The sequence below is a fragment of the Lepidochelys kempii genome, chromosome 27, assembly GCF_965140285.1.
Source record: "Lepidochelys kempii isolate rLepKem1 chromosome 27, rLepKem1.hap1, whole genome shotgun sequence".
Lineage (NCBI taxonomy): Eukaryota > Metazoa > Chordata > Testudines > Cheloniidae > Lepidochelys > Lepidochelys kempii.
The window spans coordinates 5,894,165-5,910,034 of record NC_136406.1 but is presented as its reverse complement, the minus strand read 5'-3'; positions in this window follow the sequence as shown (position 1 = coordinate 5,910,034).

Below are 15,870 nucleotides of genomic sequence, written 5' to 3'. Positions count from 1 at the left end.
CATGGGTGCGCCTGTACCTATGTACATCCGACGGGCATGCATGTGCGCCTGTACCTACACGCACACCCTGACATCTGCATGTCTACGCCTGTACCTACACACACCCGAAAAGCACGTGTGCACCTGTACCTACACACACTCTGATATCTGTGCACGTACACCCATACCTATGCACACCTCAATCTGTAGGCTTGTGTGCCTGTACCTACACACAACCCCTCACTGCATGTTTGCCTGTTCCTACACAACCTGACATGCATGAATGTACGCCTATAACCCCATACCCTCCAACACCCATACAGGTATGCCTGTACCGATGCATACCCCAACAACCCCACGTGTGCACCTATAACCATGCACACCCGACATCTGTGCATCTGCACCCATACACACACCATGACCTGCATGTATGTACATCTGTACCTCAGTACATAGTAAGGCTTTTGATACTGTCTCGCATAACTTTCTCATCAGCAAACTAGGGAAATGCAACCTAGATGGAGCTACTATAAGGTGGGTGCAAAACTGGCTGGAAAATCATTCCCAGAGAGTAGTTATCAGTGTTTCACAGTCATGCTGGAAGGGCATAATGAGTGGGGTCCCACAGGGATCAGTTCTGGGTCGGTTCTGTTCAACATCTTCATCAATGATTTAGATAAAGGCATAGAGAGTACACTTATACAGTTTGCAGACAATACCAAGCTGGGAGGGTTGCAAATGGTTTGGAGGATAGGATTAAAATTCAAAATGATCTGGACAAACTGGAGAAATGGTCTTAAGTAAATAGGATGAAATTCAATAAGGACAAATGCAAAGTACTCCACTTAGGAAGGAACAATCAGTTGCACACATACACAATGGGAAAGGAGTACTGCGGAAAGGGATCTGGGGAAGTGGATCACAAGCTAAATATGAAAAAAGAAAAGGAGTACTTGTGGCACCTTAGAGACTAACCAATTTATTTGAGCATACGCTTTCGTGAGCTACGATGAAGTGAGCTGTAGCTCACGAAAGCTTATGCTCAAATAAATTGGTTAGTCTCTAAGGTGTCACAAGTATTCCTTTTCTTTTTGCGAATAAAGACTAACACAGCTGTGACTCTGAAAGCTAAATATGAGTCAACAGTGTAACACTGTTGCAAAAAAAAGCAAACATCATTCTGGGATGTATTAGCGGGAGTGTTGTAAGCAAGACACGAGAAGTAATTCTTCAGCTCTACTCCACTCTGATTAGGCCTCAACTGGAGTCTTGTGTCCAGTTGTGGGTGCCACATTTCAGGAAAGATGTGGACAAATTGGAGAAAGTCCAGAGAAGAGCAACAAAAATGATTAAAGGTCTAGAAAACATGACCTATGAGAGAAGACTGAAAAAATTGGGTTTGTTTAGTCTGGAGAAGAGAAGACTGAGGAGACATGATAACAGTTTTCAAGTACATAAAAGGTTGGTACAAGAAGGAATTGTTCTTCTTAACCTCTGAGGACAGGACAATAAGCAATGGGCTTAAATTGCAGCAGGGGAGGTTTAGGTTGGACATTAGAAAAAATTTCCTAACTGTCAAGGTGGTTAAGCACGGGAATAAATTGCCCAGGGAGGTGGTGGAATCTCCACCATTGGGGGATTTTAAGAGCAAGTTGGACAAACACCTGTTAGGGGTGATCTAGATCAGTGCTTCTCATGCTATCTGATGTGGGGGACCGGCAATTTTCTTTTCCAATGTGCACACAGACCGGCAGCCGATGGCTCGCGGACCGTCACCGGTCCATGGACCACCACTTTGAGTATCATAGAATCATAGAATATCAGGGTTGGAAGGGACCCCAGAAGGTCATCTAGTCCAACCCCCTGCTCAAAGCAGGACCAATTCCCAGTTAAATCATCCCAGCCAGGGCTTTGTCAAGCCTGACCTTAAAAACCTCTAAGGAAGGAGATTCTACCACCTCCCTAGGTAACGCATTCCAGTGTTTCACCACCCTCTTAGTGAAGAAGTTTTTCCTAATATCCAATCTAAACCTCCCCCACTGCAACTTGAGACCATTACTCCTCGTTCTGTCATCTGCTACCATTGAGAACAGTCTAGAGCCATCCTCTTTGGAACCCCCTTTCAGGTAGTTGAAAGCAGCTATCAAATCCCCCCTCATTCTTCTCTTCTGCAGGCTAAACAATCCCAGCTCCCTCAGCCTCTCCTCATAACTCATGTGTTCCAGTCCCCTAATCATTTTTGTTGCCCTTCGCTGGACTCTCTCCAATTTATCCACATCCTTCTTGAAGTGTGGGGCCCAAAACTGGACACAGTACTCCAGATGAGGCCTCACCAATGTCGAATAGAGGGGAACGATCTCGTCCCTCGATCTGCTCGCTATGCCCCTACTTATACATCCCAAAATGCCATTGGCCTTCTTGGCAACAAGGGCACACTGCTGACTCATATCCAGCTTCTCGTCCACTGTCACCCCTAGGTCCTTTTCCGCAGAACTGCTGCCTAGCCATTCGGTCCCTAGTCTGTAGCTGTGCATTGGGTTCTTCCGTCCTAAGTGCAGGACCCTGCACTTATCCTTATTGAACCTCATCAGATTCCTTTTGGCCCAATCTTCCAATTGGTCTAGGTCCTTCTGTATCCTATCCCTCCCCTCCAGCGTATCTACCACTCCTCCCAGTTTAGTATCATCCGCAAATTTGCTGAGAGTGCAATCCACACCATCCTCCAGATCATTTATGAAGATATTGAATAAAACCGGCCCCAGGACCGAGTAGCACTGGCCTAGATAATACTTAGTCCTACCTTGAGTGCAGGGGACTAGACTAGATGACCTCTCGAGGTCCCTTCCAGTTCTGTGATTCTATGTACACATGTACCTACACACACCCTGACACGCATGTGTGTATGCCTGTACCTACACGTGTCCCAGGTGCGTCCCACTGCACCCCCACAGGCCCAAACATCCATGCCTGTACCAACACACATGCCCCAACATGCGTACATGTACACCTGTACCCCCCCACATCCTGACAAGCATCTATGCCTGTACCCCAACATGTGAACACCCACCCATGTACACCTGTACCCCCCACATCCCAATGCATAGACATACCCACGGGTACCCCACACCCCCCAACACCCCCACACGTACACACCCGACACCCATGCGTGCACACCTGTACTCGCCCTCATACCCTTACACCCATGTGTGCACACCCATACACACAAACCCCAGCACTCACGTACACACACTCATACCCATGCATACACCCCAACACCCATGTGCATACACCGATACCTCTGCACACACTCCAATACATACGCGCACACACTCCTACCCATCCATACACCCCCTGACACCCACATTCACACACCTGAAGCCATGTGCACACCCCAACACCCACATGTGCACACCCCAACCAGGCACACCCCGCCACATACCCCCACCCCCTGACATCCCCACATGCGCAACTGTACCCATGCACACACCCCGTGCACACCTGCACCCATGCACACCCTGACACCCATACGTGCGCACACATGCACATATGTTCTGACACACACATGTTCCCTCACACACACCCTGTACACATACCCCCATATGAACACACACCCAACCTCCCCTACACCCTCCATGTATGTACCAACACACACACGTGGCCCCCCCATGCACATCTGCATGTATGTGTGCGCACACTTACACAGTATAATAGTCCTTATAGCCGTGTAGTTCATTCTGGTTCAGGAAGTTAAATAAGCTACCTCAATATAAGTCACCTTTCTATGGGCACAACTGCATCTAACTAAGGTTTGGATCCATATAACTATACCGATAAAAAAAAGTCACACTCCTGCCTGCCTTGGTTACACCAGAGTAACTGTTCTGGTGCAGACCAGGCCTCAGGGACTCCTGGTGCTATTCCATTAGCTTCAAAGAAGTTACACCGGGGATGAACATAGGGGGTTTGCATCCATTTTACGCAGCTCGTTTCTCTTCTGGAGCTAGGTGAACTGGTGAAGCTGTAACATCATGGAGTGATAGATGCTGGTCCCTACAATACAGCAACCATTAGCTGTCTTCTGTCTTGTTCTGCCACCATGTGGCCATTCTACTTCCTTTCATTCATTTTAAGCTCACTGTCTCCCCACTCCACCTCCGTTATTAGGCTCTGATTCCCTCAGTCCGATCAGACAGTTTCTTGCTCCTTGACTGCTGGGCTTGTTTGACTAAATCCAGGGAGCTGGACAGACTTTGGAGTGAAGCTTGGAGCCTGTCACCCAGATCTTCACACTAGTGTAAGGGGACTGTTGCCCCCTTACTAACATTCAGTGGGGGTGTTTTGGTTGCTAGGTCCCAGTACTAAAAGGGGAAGGGTCTATGGGAAACCAGGACCCTGAGACTGATAGTCCCCAGGAACAATGGGGAGAGGCCAATGCTCCAGGTCAGCCTGAATGACAGGGCGGGCAGGCTAATCAGAGAGTCAGGAGGCCAGGGAGGTCCCGTCCTCCATGTGAGCTGGATTTGCCTGGGTCAGAGAGAGTGGGGCTGAGCTAAGCAGGGGCCCAAGCTAAGCTGGGGAGCAGAGCGGTGCCAGATCCAGAGGGACCAGAAAAGCAGCCCAGAGAGAGCAGACCTGTCCTGGGAGCTGAGCTGCAGCAACCAGAGCCAGAGGGGCCAGAGAAGCCGCCCAGGGAGCTGGAGGCAGCAGCAGCAGCGGTGCAGAGACTGAGTGGTGGAGCTGGGCCTGGAGCAGTCTCCGGAGCTGGGTGCGGTGAGCAGCTGGCGAGAGCGAGGGGAACTCTGGGCAGCAGGCCCAGCACAGGGAGACGCCTCAGCCCCAAGGGGCTCTGCAGGCCAGGCTTGGATCGTAACCCCGACAGGACGGGGGCGACACAGGGCAGAAGGGTCCTACCACTTAGAGCCTGAGAGCGTGTGGCCACCACCAGAGCAAGTGTCCAACCCAAAGCATCCCTGCAGCACAGCCAGGGCCTGAGAAGGGGCCTGGGACTTACAAGGAACAGACTGTTCCAGAGACACTGTCTGTGATGTTCCCTGCCGCAGAGCGGGCTATGTGTTTCCTTTAACCTTTCCCATTTCCCCTTATTCTTTTTAAAATTAATTGTTAATTAAGTAACTTGCATTGGAATCCTGGGCCCAGCCTTGTTGGGGTTACGAGGACTCTGCCAGACAGGAGAGTGGAAGAGGAGTTCTCAAGGGCAGGGAGGCCACTGGGTAAAGGAAGTGGGAGCGAGGACTCAGATCCTTTCGCTAACCCACTTCACCGGGGTAGTGCAGAAGCCAGGAAAGTTCCCCACAAGAGCGGGACTGTTCCCCCGCTTACACTAGTGGCAGAGGAAAGCAGGAATTGGCGTATCGGCTCAAACCAACCGTCCCACTAGTTCAGTCTCCGGCCAGTGCCACACACTTCAGAGCAAGGTGTCAACCCCTGTCATGGTTCCGGAAAACCACGGCTATATTTCCCCTCAGTGGGCCAGCAAGGGGCCACCCGCCCCCTTGCAGGCTTCTGGCTTCCTTGGCCGTCACCTCTCTCGGGTGAAGACACGTGTCTCTCTCCCTTCTCCAGGCTGAACAGGTCCCTTCCTTCACTGTGTTATTCCCAACAAAAGACAGTCTGTCCTGTGTCCTCTCTATCCCAAAGGCAGCCAATCAACTCCCAGGAAATGGAAGCACCCCCGCCCCGCCCCATTCAAGTACAGCAGCTCAGCATTTAATCCTCCCTTTTTATTCTGACTGCTGAGCTGCAAACACAGGGAATGTTCTGCACATGGGCGGTGGCACAGCTGTGGCCGCTGGTTGCAGGTTGGGTGGGCAAAGTTTTTGCTCATTATTATGCCCCATGCAGGTTCCAGGGCGGCCAAGGAGGCGGTATCTGCTATTCAGCTTCTTGGGTTCACCAGTAATCTCCCTGAACCCAGGAAGCTGAGTGACACATACCGCCTCCTCAGCCACCCCGGAACCTGCATGGCTCATATCAACAGCTCAGGTTCTTCTTCTGGAAGAGAGACGAAACAAGAGCTTTTCCCGCAGGGCGGCTTGGGGTCTGGGGAGGCGCAGCTGGGGGAGGGGAGGGGAGGGGCTCCAGCTGGCCCGGGGCTCCTCTGGCCATGGGAGGGGTAGGGGCTCAGGGCTCCAGCTGGTCCAGGGCTCCTCTGGGCGGAGGGTGGGGGGCGCTTGTGGCTCTGGACGCAGGGGAAGGCAAAGGGTCTCAGGGCTCCAGCTGCAGGAGTGGTAGGGCGCTTTGGGCTCTGGCTGTGGCTGGGGGGTGGGGGAGAGGACAGAGGAAAGGGTGGAGCCGGGGACTAGCCTCCCCAAAAGGGGGCCCCACCCATCACCAATAGTTCTGCATTTGCAATAGCCACTGACCAGAAGCCCTTTGCCGAATGCCCTGCTTCCTGGGTGCAGGGGGTGCACAGACAGATTTTGGTGAATCTCTGGGGTGAAGCGTAGCAAACTGTTCAACTTGAACAAGAGTTCCAGGAACGACCAGCTAATGGCGAAGAAGCTGGCAGCGGTGGGGATGCACCCGCCAGGTGCCCGGTGCAGGGAGAGGATTAAGTGGCTCAGGGATGACGACTGCACTTCTGGAAACTCACCGTCACCCTGCTCCGAGGAGTTTGACTGGGTGCAGCGGCAGCGCAGGAGCCAGTAAATAGAGCTGAAAACGGGAGGTTGAGTGGAGCAATGTGGGAGGAGAAGGCTGGCAAGCCCCTGGTCCTTAGGGGCAGCGAGTGAGTTCCTGAGAGTGTTTGCTTGCTCGCTGGTTTGTTTTCCTTTTGCAAAGTCTGGTAGGGTGCAGTGTGTTGTGAGAGAAGCACACCTGAACCTTGACTGGATGCGGGCCTAAAAAGGCAGCCAACATAGGTGGTGCATGAACCGCCCTTTCCGGGAGGCTAGCTCCTGGCCCTGCCCCTGCCCCTTCCGCCTGAGGCCACGCCCCGCCCCTCCCAGAGCCCCGAGCCCCGCACTGCGGCTGGAGGAGCCCTGTCTCAGCTGCCCTGAGTCCCGGCCTGCTGACTGGCCCAGGCCATCCCGGCCCAGCCCCAGGCCACCCTGCCTGAGTGCCCCCAACCCCAGGCCGGCCTGCCCGATTGCCTCCAGTCCCAAAGCACTGGGCGGCCTGAGTGCCAGAGACCAGGCAGAACTAGCCCCGGAGCGCGAGGCAGGCCCAGTCCTGGCCGGCCCAAGCACCAGCCCCAGCCGCCCTGAGTCCTGGGCCACCAGCCGGCCTGCCCTAGCCCTAGCCCCAGCCCCAGCCCCCGCATGCTTCTGGGAAGAGGAGCAGCCTGGGCTGGGGCCATGGGGGAAGAGCTGAAGGTGAAGCATGGGTGGGACCATGGCTGGCTGTTTGTGGAGGCTTAGCCTTTCCTGGCCTACAATACCTGCTGCCCATGGGCCAACTAGCCAGCCAGTGGCACAGGGTTCAAATGGGCTGAAAACTAGGTGGGAATTTGTAAGGGGAAGGTGTGTATGGTGGTTTGTTTGTTTGCTTGCTTCCTTCTTGACGGGAAGGCTATGACACAGTGATAGTGACCCAAAGAATGGAAGAGACAAGATGACAGGATGTGCATTATCCTGGAGCAGGTACCTGAGAAGAGCTGCGTTTGTATGAGGTGCCGCCTGATAGAGCTGATGGAAGAAAAGAGCCGAGGTTTGGAGACACAGCTAGAAACTATGGTTGAGTTTTGAAGGGGATTTGAGCAGATGATGGAGGGAAGGAGAGAGGAGGCTGAAGGGAAACCTCAAGATTGGCAGATGCAAGCTGGGCCAGAGAACTGTGAGGGGATACTGCTGGGTGAAGAAAGTGGCCGCGGAAGCATGTGACTACGAGAACAAGGCAGAGGAAAGACCAGCTAGCGAAGGAGGAATGGAGCTGAGGAACAGGTTGGCAGTGCTGGAAGATGAAGGGACGGGGCAAGCGGTAAAAGAAGGTGGGAAGTCAAGGAAGAAGAGAAGAGCAGCTAGCTCTCCAAGAAAAGGGGAAGAGTCAATGGAGATGGCTGGAGTTTGGAGCCCCAGGAGGATACAGGATGACCCACAGAAGATTGCAAGAGAGAACAGAAGATGAGCACTTGCCGCCAGAACAGAAGGGGGAAGGCTGGAGAATTGCACCAACTATATGACTGGGGACTCCCTACTAAGAAGAACAGACAGGCCTGTCACCAGAGCTGATCTGGAGCACAGAGGGATGTGCTGTCTGCTAGGGGCTAAGATAAGGGATGTGGACCTGAGGCTGAAGAGGATCCTAATGGGAATGGGAAAGAATCCACCGATTGTCCTTCATGTGAGAACAAATGATATTGCTAGATTCTCGCTGGGACACATCAAGGAAGAATATGCCAGGCTGGGTGGGGAAGATGCTTAAAGAAATGGGCTCGGGTGATCTTCAGTGGGATTTTACCTGTCCCTAGAGTGGGAGAGCGAAGATTATGATGATCAACAGATTGCTCAGGCAGGGGTGCTATTAGGAGGACTTTGGGATGTTCATCCACTGGGAGGCATTCACGGACAGAGGACTGTTCTCATGGGATGGATTCCACCTGAGAAGGGAGAGAAATAGATTTCTGGCATGAAAGTTGGCACAACTGATTAAAAGAATTTTAAACTAGGAACTTGGGGGAGACAATCTGGAAATGCTCATGTAACCTCCACGCCTGATTCTAATACTGAGTGGGAAGGAAATCAAGTAAAAGAGAATACGGCAATGGAGAAAGGAACAACAGAGGGTAGGAGAATGGACATGAAAAGGAAAGATAGTGCCAATACCAATGACTGTAACAGTCAGGTAGGCAGTACTGGCAGTAAAATGACCATTAGTAATTGAGTGAGGAATCTGGGTGAAACCAAGCAGAAGCAACAATGCCTGGAGCCTGGGTAACACAATGGAGGAACTAGAATGACTGATGCAGGAAGTGAAACCAGATATTATTGGAATCATGGAAACATGGTGGAATGGTAGTCATAACTGGAATATGGGGATTGAAGGGTATGTCCTGTTCAGGAAAGACCGAAATAAGGGTAAGGATGGAGACGTTGCATGGTATATTAATGATGTGGTAGAGTGTAAACAAATTTGAAATGATGAAATGAATAATACCAAATCTGTTTGTGTCAAAATCACTTTGGGGGAGAAAGGGAACTCCACTGGAACATTGCTTGGGGTCTGCTACAGACCCCAAGGATCTGATTGTGGTATGGATAGAGACCTCTTTAATATTTGTAATAAAATGAATACGACTGGGGATTGTGTGATACGGGAGATGTTAATTTCCCAGATACCGATTACAGGAGAAGTGCTACTAATAATAGTAGGTACTAATAATTCATGAATGTAATAAACTGACAGATTTCTTCACCAAATAGTCACTGAAGCAGCATGAGGGGATGCCATTTTAGATTTAGTATTAATCACTAGCGGGAACCTCACAGAAGAGCTGGTTGTAGAGGACAACCTTGGTTCGAGTGATCATGAGTTAATTCACTTCAAACTAAATGGAAGGATAAACAAAAATAGGTCTGCAACTAGGGGCCATGATTTCAAAAGAGCAAACTTGAAAAACATAAGGGAATGAGCTGGGGAAGTGGGCTGGACTGAAGAACTCCGGGATCTGAATGTGGAGGAGGAATCATAGAATCATAGAATATCAGGGTTGGAAGGGACCTCAGGAGGTCATCTAGTCCAACCCCCTACTCAAAGCAGGACCAATCCCCAACTAAATCACCTCAGCCAGGGCTTTGTCAAGCCTGACCTTAAAAACTTCTAAGGAAGGAGATTCCACCACCTCCCTACGTAACGCATTCCAGTGCTTCACCACCCTCCTAGTGAAAAAGATTTTTCCTAATATCCAACCAAAACCTCCCCACTGCAACTTGAGACCATTACTCCTTGTTCTGTCATCAGCTACCACTGAGAACAGTCTAGAGCCATCCTCTTTGGAACCCCCTTTCAGGTAGTTGAAAGCAGCTATCAAATCCCCCCTCATTCTTCTCTTTCGCAGACTAAACAATCCCAGTTCCCTCAGCCTCTCCTCATAACTCATGTGTTCCAGTCCCCTAATCATTTTTGTTGCCCTCCGCTGAATGTTGTCCAATTTTTCCACATCCTTCTTGTAGTGTGGGGTCCAAAACTGGACACAGTACTCCAGATGAATCATAAAATCATAGAATATCAGGGTTGGAAGGGACCTCAGGAGGTCATCTAGTCCAACCCCCTGCTCAAAAGCAGGACCCATCCCCAATTAAATCATCCCAGCCAGGGCTTTGTCAAGCCTGACCTTAAAACTTCTAAAGAAGGAGATTCCACCACCTCCCTAGGTAACGCATTCCAGTGTTTCACCACCCTCCTAGTGAAAAAGTTTTTCCTAATATCCAACCTAAACCTCCCCCACTGCAACTTGAGACCATTACTCCTTGTCCTGTCCTCTTCCACCACTGAGAATAGTCTAGAACCATCCTCTCTGGAACTACCTCTCAGGTAGTTGAAAGCAGCTATCAAATCCCCCCTCATTCTTCTCTTCTGCAGACTAAACAATCCCAGTTCCCTCAGCCTCTCCTCATAAGTCATGTGTTCCAGACCCCTACTCATTTTTGTTGCCCTTCGCTGGACTCTCTCCAATTTATCCACATCCTTCTTGTAGTGTGGGGCCCAAAACTGGACACAGTACTCCAGATGAGGCCTCACCAATGTCGAATAGAGGGGGACGATCACGTCCCTCGATCAGCTCGCTATGCCCCTACTTATACATCCCAAAATGCCATTGGCCTTCTTGGCAATAAGGAATGACTTTAAGTCAGAGTTGCAGAAACTATTTGGAGCCTGCACTCCAAGAAAGGGAAAAAACTCATCGGGAAAGGTTGCAGATCAGACTAGATGAATAAGCATCTCAACCAGGTTATTAAGAGAAAGCAGAAAGCCTGCAAGGAGTGGAGGGAGGAGAGGTTACTCGGCCTGTGCAGTGATTGTAGTTCTTCGAGATGTGTGTCCCTACAGGTGCTCCACTTCACGTGTACATACATGAGCTTCTAGGGAGCAGTGCCTGTTCAACCAGCACATGTACCCCGCCTCATGCACTGCCCCCAGCCCCAGGCCGGCTGTATAGAGCTGTGCAGGTGAAATGCCCTCTCTACTGCCAAGCTCCCTAGCAGAGAACTCTGAAGCTAGGAGGAAGGAGATCAGGTAGTGGAGTATCCGTAGGGACACATATCTTGAAGAACTACAGTTACGGCACAGGGTGAGTGTCTCTCCTTCAAGTAGTGTCCCTGTGGGTCAGTGGTTCTCAACTATATACCATTATATACCAAATATACCGTTGTGGGCCGCATATGCAGCTCTCTATATGTTATGTGGGCCTCATCCACACAATAGATACACTACTTGTATGGCCCTTAGGATGTCACATGGGCTGCAGCTGTGTGCTGATTGGGCCACAAGCGGCCCATGGGCCGGGGTTGAGAACCACTGGTCTGAGTTCTCCACTTCTCTAAGGAGGGAGGGGTCTTCAGAGTTGAGTCCAAAACTGAAGACTGAAAAGCCGAGCCAAACACAGCCTCAGAAGCTGAGTCATAAATTATTTCATAATGTTCCAAAAAGGTGTGAAGGGGGGGTTGTATAAATTGCAGCTCCACATATTTCAGTAATGGGAATGTTCTTAAGAGAGGCTACTGAAGTAGAGAGAGATCTCGCTGAATAAGTGAATACTCCAGAAGGAGGTTGGAGATCAGGAGACTGATAGCAAACGGTAATGCAGTCAGAGATCCATTTAGAGAGTCTTTGCTTGGGAATTGGAGATCCCTTCGATCTGTCCGCAACAGACATGAACAATCTGGGAGATTTTCTAATGGCTTAGTCCTGCCCAAGGAAAAGGCTAATGCCCTTTTGACATCATGGGTATGTAATACGTCCTCCTTATTCACGTGTGAATTAGGAAAGAAAACTGGAAGATGAGTAGACTGGTTAATGTGGAAATCAGAGGACACCTTCAGTAGGAATTTGGGATGTCAGTGCAATATGACTGTGTCCTTAAAAAATACTGTGAAGGGGGTGGAGGGTATGCCATCAGATCCCTTGTCTACCCAACTCTTCGAGTAGAAATGCCATTTTCATCGATAAGTCAAGAAGGAAACTAGCTCAAAGGGAGGTCCTGTAAGGCACCTAAGCACTAAGTTGAGGTCCCAAACTGGGGTAGGATATTTGACTTATGGTGTGATTATATCTCATCATGAATGCCTGAGAGCTGGTGATTCTAAATGGCAGTGTTGCAGACAAATATGATGTGCACTAACTAAATCAAGATGTTTCCTTTCTTTATAGACTTGGTGGTGCTGGTATGCTGCCCATGGATCCCAGTATGGCCAATCAGGGGGCCCGTACGGCATACGTGGGAGCACCCAAGAGTGCCATAGGTACAAGGTGCCTTAGGTAGGAGCACTCTTGGATGCCCCCAACACTAGAATGGAACTTGAATGTTTCTTTTGTGAATACGTTCCGTCTCTAGAATTCTCCAGAAAAATATTCCTCTGATAGCAAAGAGGAGAGCCCTGAACTGAAATGTGGGAGATTGATGAGAAATCCCCATCATCATCATCACCGTCCATGTCACTTTGTAGAAGTGGCGCTCCGGTAGAAGAATGTGGTGATTCCATTGGTGAATATCCGGAGATCTGGGTACCGAAATGGATCAGTACCAAACAAAGGTGAGTCAGGCATCTCTGCTGCCGGAAGGCCCTGTGGAAAGCTAAACTCCTGCAGTACCAACGTGGTGGCCGTACTGAGGTGGCAGCCTGACCAGCGGTGATTGTGACAGAGGGAGCAGACGGTATCGTAGGCTTTATGCATTCCCAGGAATGTTCACTAGCTGTTAGCCTGATCTTCAGCGGTACCAAAAGGTTAGGTACCGAGGGCCTGGCTTATTCTACCAGTACCAACTTAGAAGAGGTGGATGAAGGGAAAGCAGTGGATGTATTGTTTCTTGACTTTAGCAAAGCTTTTGACATGGTCTCCCACAGTATTCTTGTCAGCAAGTTAAAGAAGTACGGGCTGGATGAATGCACTATAAGGTGGCTCGATTGTCGGGCTCAACGGGTAATGATCAATGGCTCCATGTCTAGTTGGCAGCCGGTATCTAGCGGAGTGCCCCAAGGGTCGGTCCTGGGGCCGGTTTTGTTCAATATCTTCATAAATGATCTGGAGGATAGTGTGGATTGCACTCTCAGCAAATTTGCGGATGATACTAAACTGGGAGGAGTGGTAGATACGGTGGAGGGCAGGGATAGGATACAGAGGGACCTAGACAAATTGGAGGATTGGGCCAAAAGAAATCTGATGAGGTTCAATAAGGATAAGTGCAGGGTCCTGCACTTAGGACGGAAGAACCCAATGCACAGCTACAGACTAGGGACCGAATGGCTAGGCAGCAGTTCTGCGGAAAAGGACCTAGGGGTGACAGTGGACGAGAAGCTGGATATGAGTCAGCAGTGTGCCCTTGTTGCCAAGAAGGCCAATGGCATTTTGGGATGTATAAGTAGGGTCATAGCGAGCAGATCGAGGGACGTGATCGTCCCCCTCTATTCGACATTGGTGAGGCCTCATCTGGAGTACTGTGTCCAGTTTTGGGCCCCACACTACAAGAAGGATGTGGATAAATTGGAAAGAGTCTAGCGAAGGGCAACAAAAATGATTAGGGGTCTGGAACACATGACTTATGAGGAGAGGCTGAGGGAACTGGGATTGTTTAGTCTGCAGAAGAGAAGAATGAGGGGGGATTTGATAGCTGCTTTCAACTACCTGAGAGGTGGTTCCAGAGAGGATGGTTCTAGACTATTCTCAGTGGTAGAAGAGGACAGGACAAGGAGTAATGGTCTCAAGTTGCAGTGGGGGAGGTTTAGGTTGGATATTAGGAAAAACTTTTTCACTAGGAGGGTGGTGAAACACTGGAATGCGTTGCCTAGGGAGGTGGTGGAATCTCCTTCCTTAGAAGTTTTTAAGGTCAGGCTTGACAAAGCCCTGGCTGGGATGATTTAATTGGGGATTGGTCCTGCTTTTGAGCAGGGGGTTGGACTAGATGACCTCCTGAGGTCCCTTCCAACCCTGATATTCTATGATTCTATGATTCTCCTTTGTCGCCTTGATCCCCTGATGGAGGAAACCAAAGATCTTACTGAGCTGGAACCCTTAGAATCTTGGGGTTCACAGCACCTGAGGAAGCTGCAGCCTTGTGGGAACCAAGTCAGGAACTGGCGAGGCGCTGAAGTAGTTGTCTCACTCGTTCCCTATCTGGGGAACCTGAGCTCCGTTTCCTAAAGTCTTTGTGAGAGGATCCCTGAGTTTTCCTCTTAGAAGCTCTGGGAGAGTGTTGTGCTATAGTGGTTGAAGTGGCTGACTTGCTCAGAGACTGGTGTACATGGGGGGCAGACAGTCCCCTGGCCTGGGTCAGAAGCCAGACGGAGGGAGCTCTCCATCATTAGGTCACACAGTTCAATCTCCCGGTTCTTTCTGGCTCTCGATTTTTAAGACCAGGCAAAAATTACACCTTTTGTGGCTGTGTGACTCCCTGAGGCAACAAACATACTGGGGATGCCTGCCGCTCACCAGGATAACCTCCCAGCACAAAAGGCAATCTTTAAAACCGGGAGAGCTGGGCATAACTTTCCAGCCATCTAAATTTCCCCACAGGGAAAAACTGAAAGGACAACGGTCCTTACTACAATTTTAAAAAAAACTAAACTACTACAACTAACTAAGGTGTGACGCAGCAGGGAGTGGGGCGGATTTGACCTGGGAGTGTTGCCGGGGAGGTTCATTGGGACTGTCTGCATTGTGGATGGGAGACTTCCCCTGAAGGAAGATACCTGAGGCTCTAACATTAGCCAGGAGGCGGGTTGGGAGAGCTGACACCTTTGCCTGGGAAACTGGACAAAGGCTAGAGGAGGAGCTGGGGGGAGGGAGGGAGAGAGAGCCTGCTGGAGGGGTTTTTGGTTTCAGTTTGGAGCTGAGTGGTGAAACACAGGGAACCCCAGGGCTGAAGTCTAAGCTCTCTGCCCTCCAGAAGGACTTGACTGAGGGGTCCTTTTTGTACCTACAAGCTCTGTTTGGGACTGTGTTCCCGTCGTCCAATAACCTTCCATTTTACTGGCTGGCTGAGAGTCACGGTGAATCCCAGGAAGAGGGGTGCAGGGCCCCGATTCCCCCACACTCCATGACAAAAGCTAAATACAACTATGAGGAAAAACCTGCAGTTGAGGTAAGCTCAACTCGGACTTTGCTCATGAGGAGAGGAATGGAGAGCCTACCTTATGAGACAAGACTTGAGCTTGGCTTGTTTCACCTAACCAAACGAAGGCTCAGGGGAGATCTGATTGGTCTCTACAAATTCATGAGAGGGTTAACCACCGGGGAGGGAGAGGAGTTAAGTTAAAGGGCAATGTTGGCACAAGAACAAATGGATGCAAGAAGTTTAGGCTTGACGTTAGATGAAGGTTTCTAACCGTCAGAGGAGTGAAGTTCTGGAGCAGCCTTCCAAGGGAAGTAATGGGGGGGGGGGGCGGGGGGAAACCTAACTTGTTTCAAGACTGAGCTTGATAAGTTTGTGGAGGTTGCCTGCAATGGCCTATGGCCCATCTGTGACTGCTGTTAACAAGTATCTCCAACAACCAGAGATGGGGCACTAGATGGGGAGGGCTCAGCATAACTACAGTAAATTCTTTCCCCCTGTCTGGCTAGTGGGTCTCGTCCACATGCTCAGAGTCTAACTGATGGTTATATTTGGGGTTGGGAAGGAATTTTCCCCCAGGTCAGACTGGCAGAGACCCTGGGGAGATTTCACCTTCCTTTGCAGTGTGGGACACTTAGTGGTTTGAAGCAGAGTAAATGGCGGAT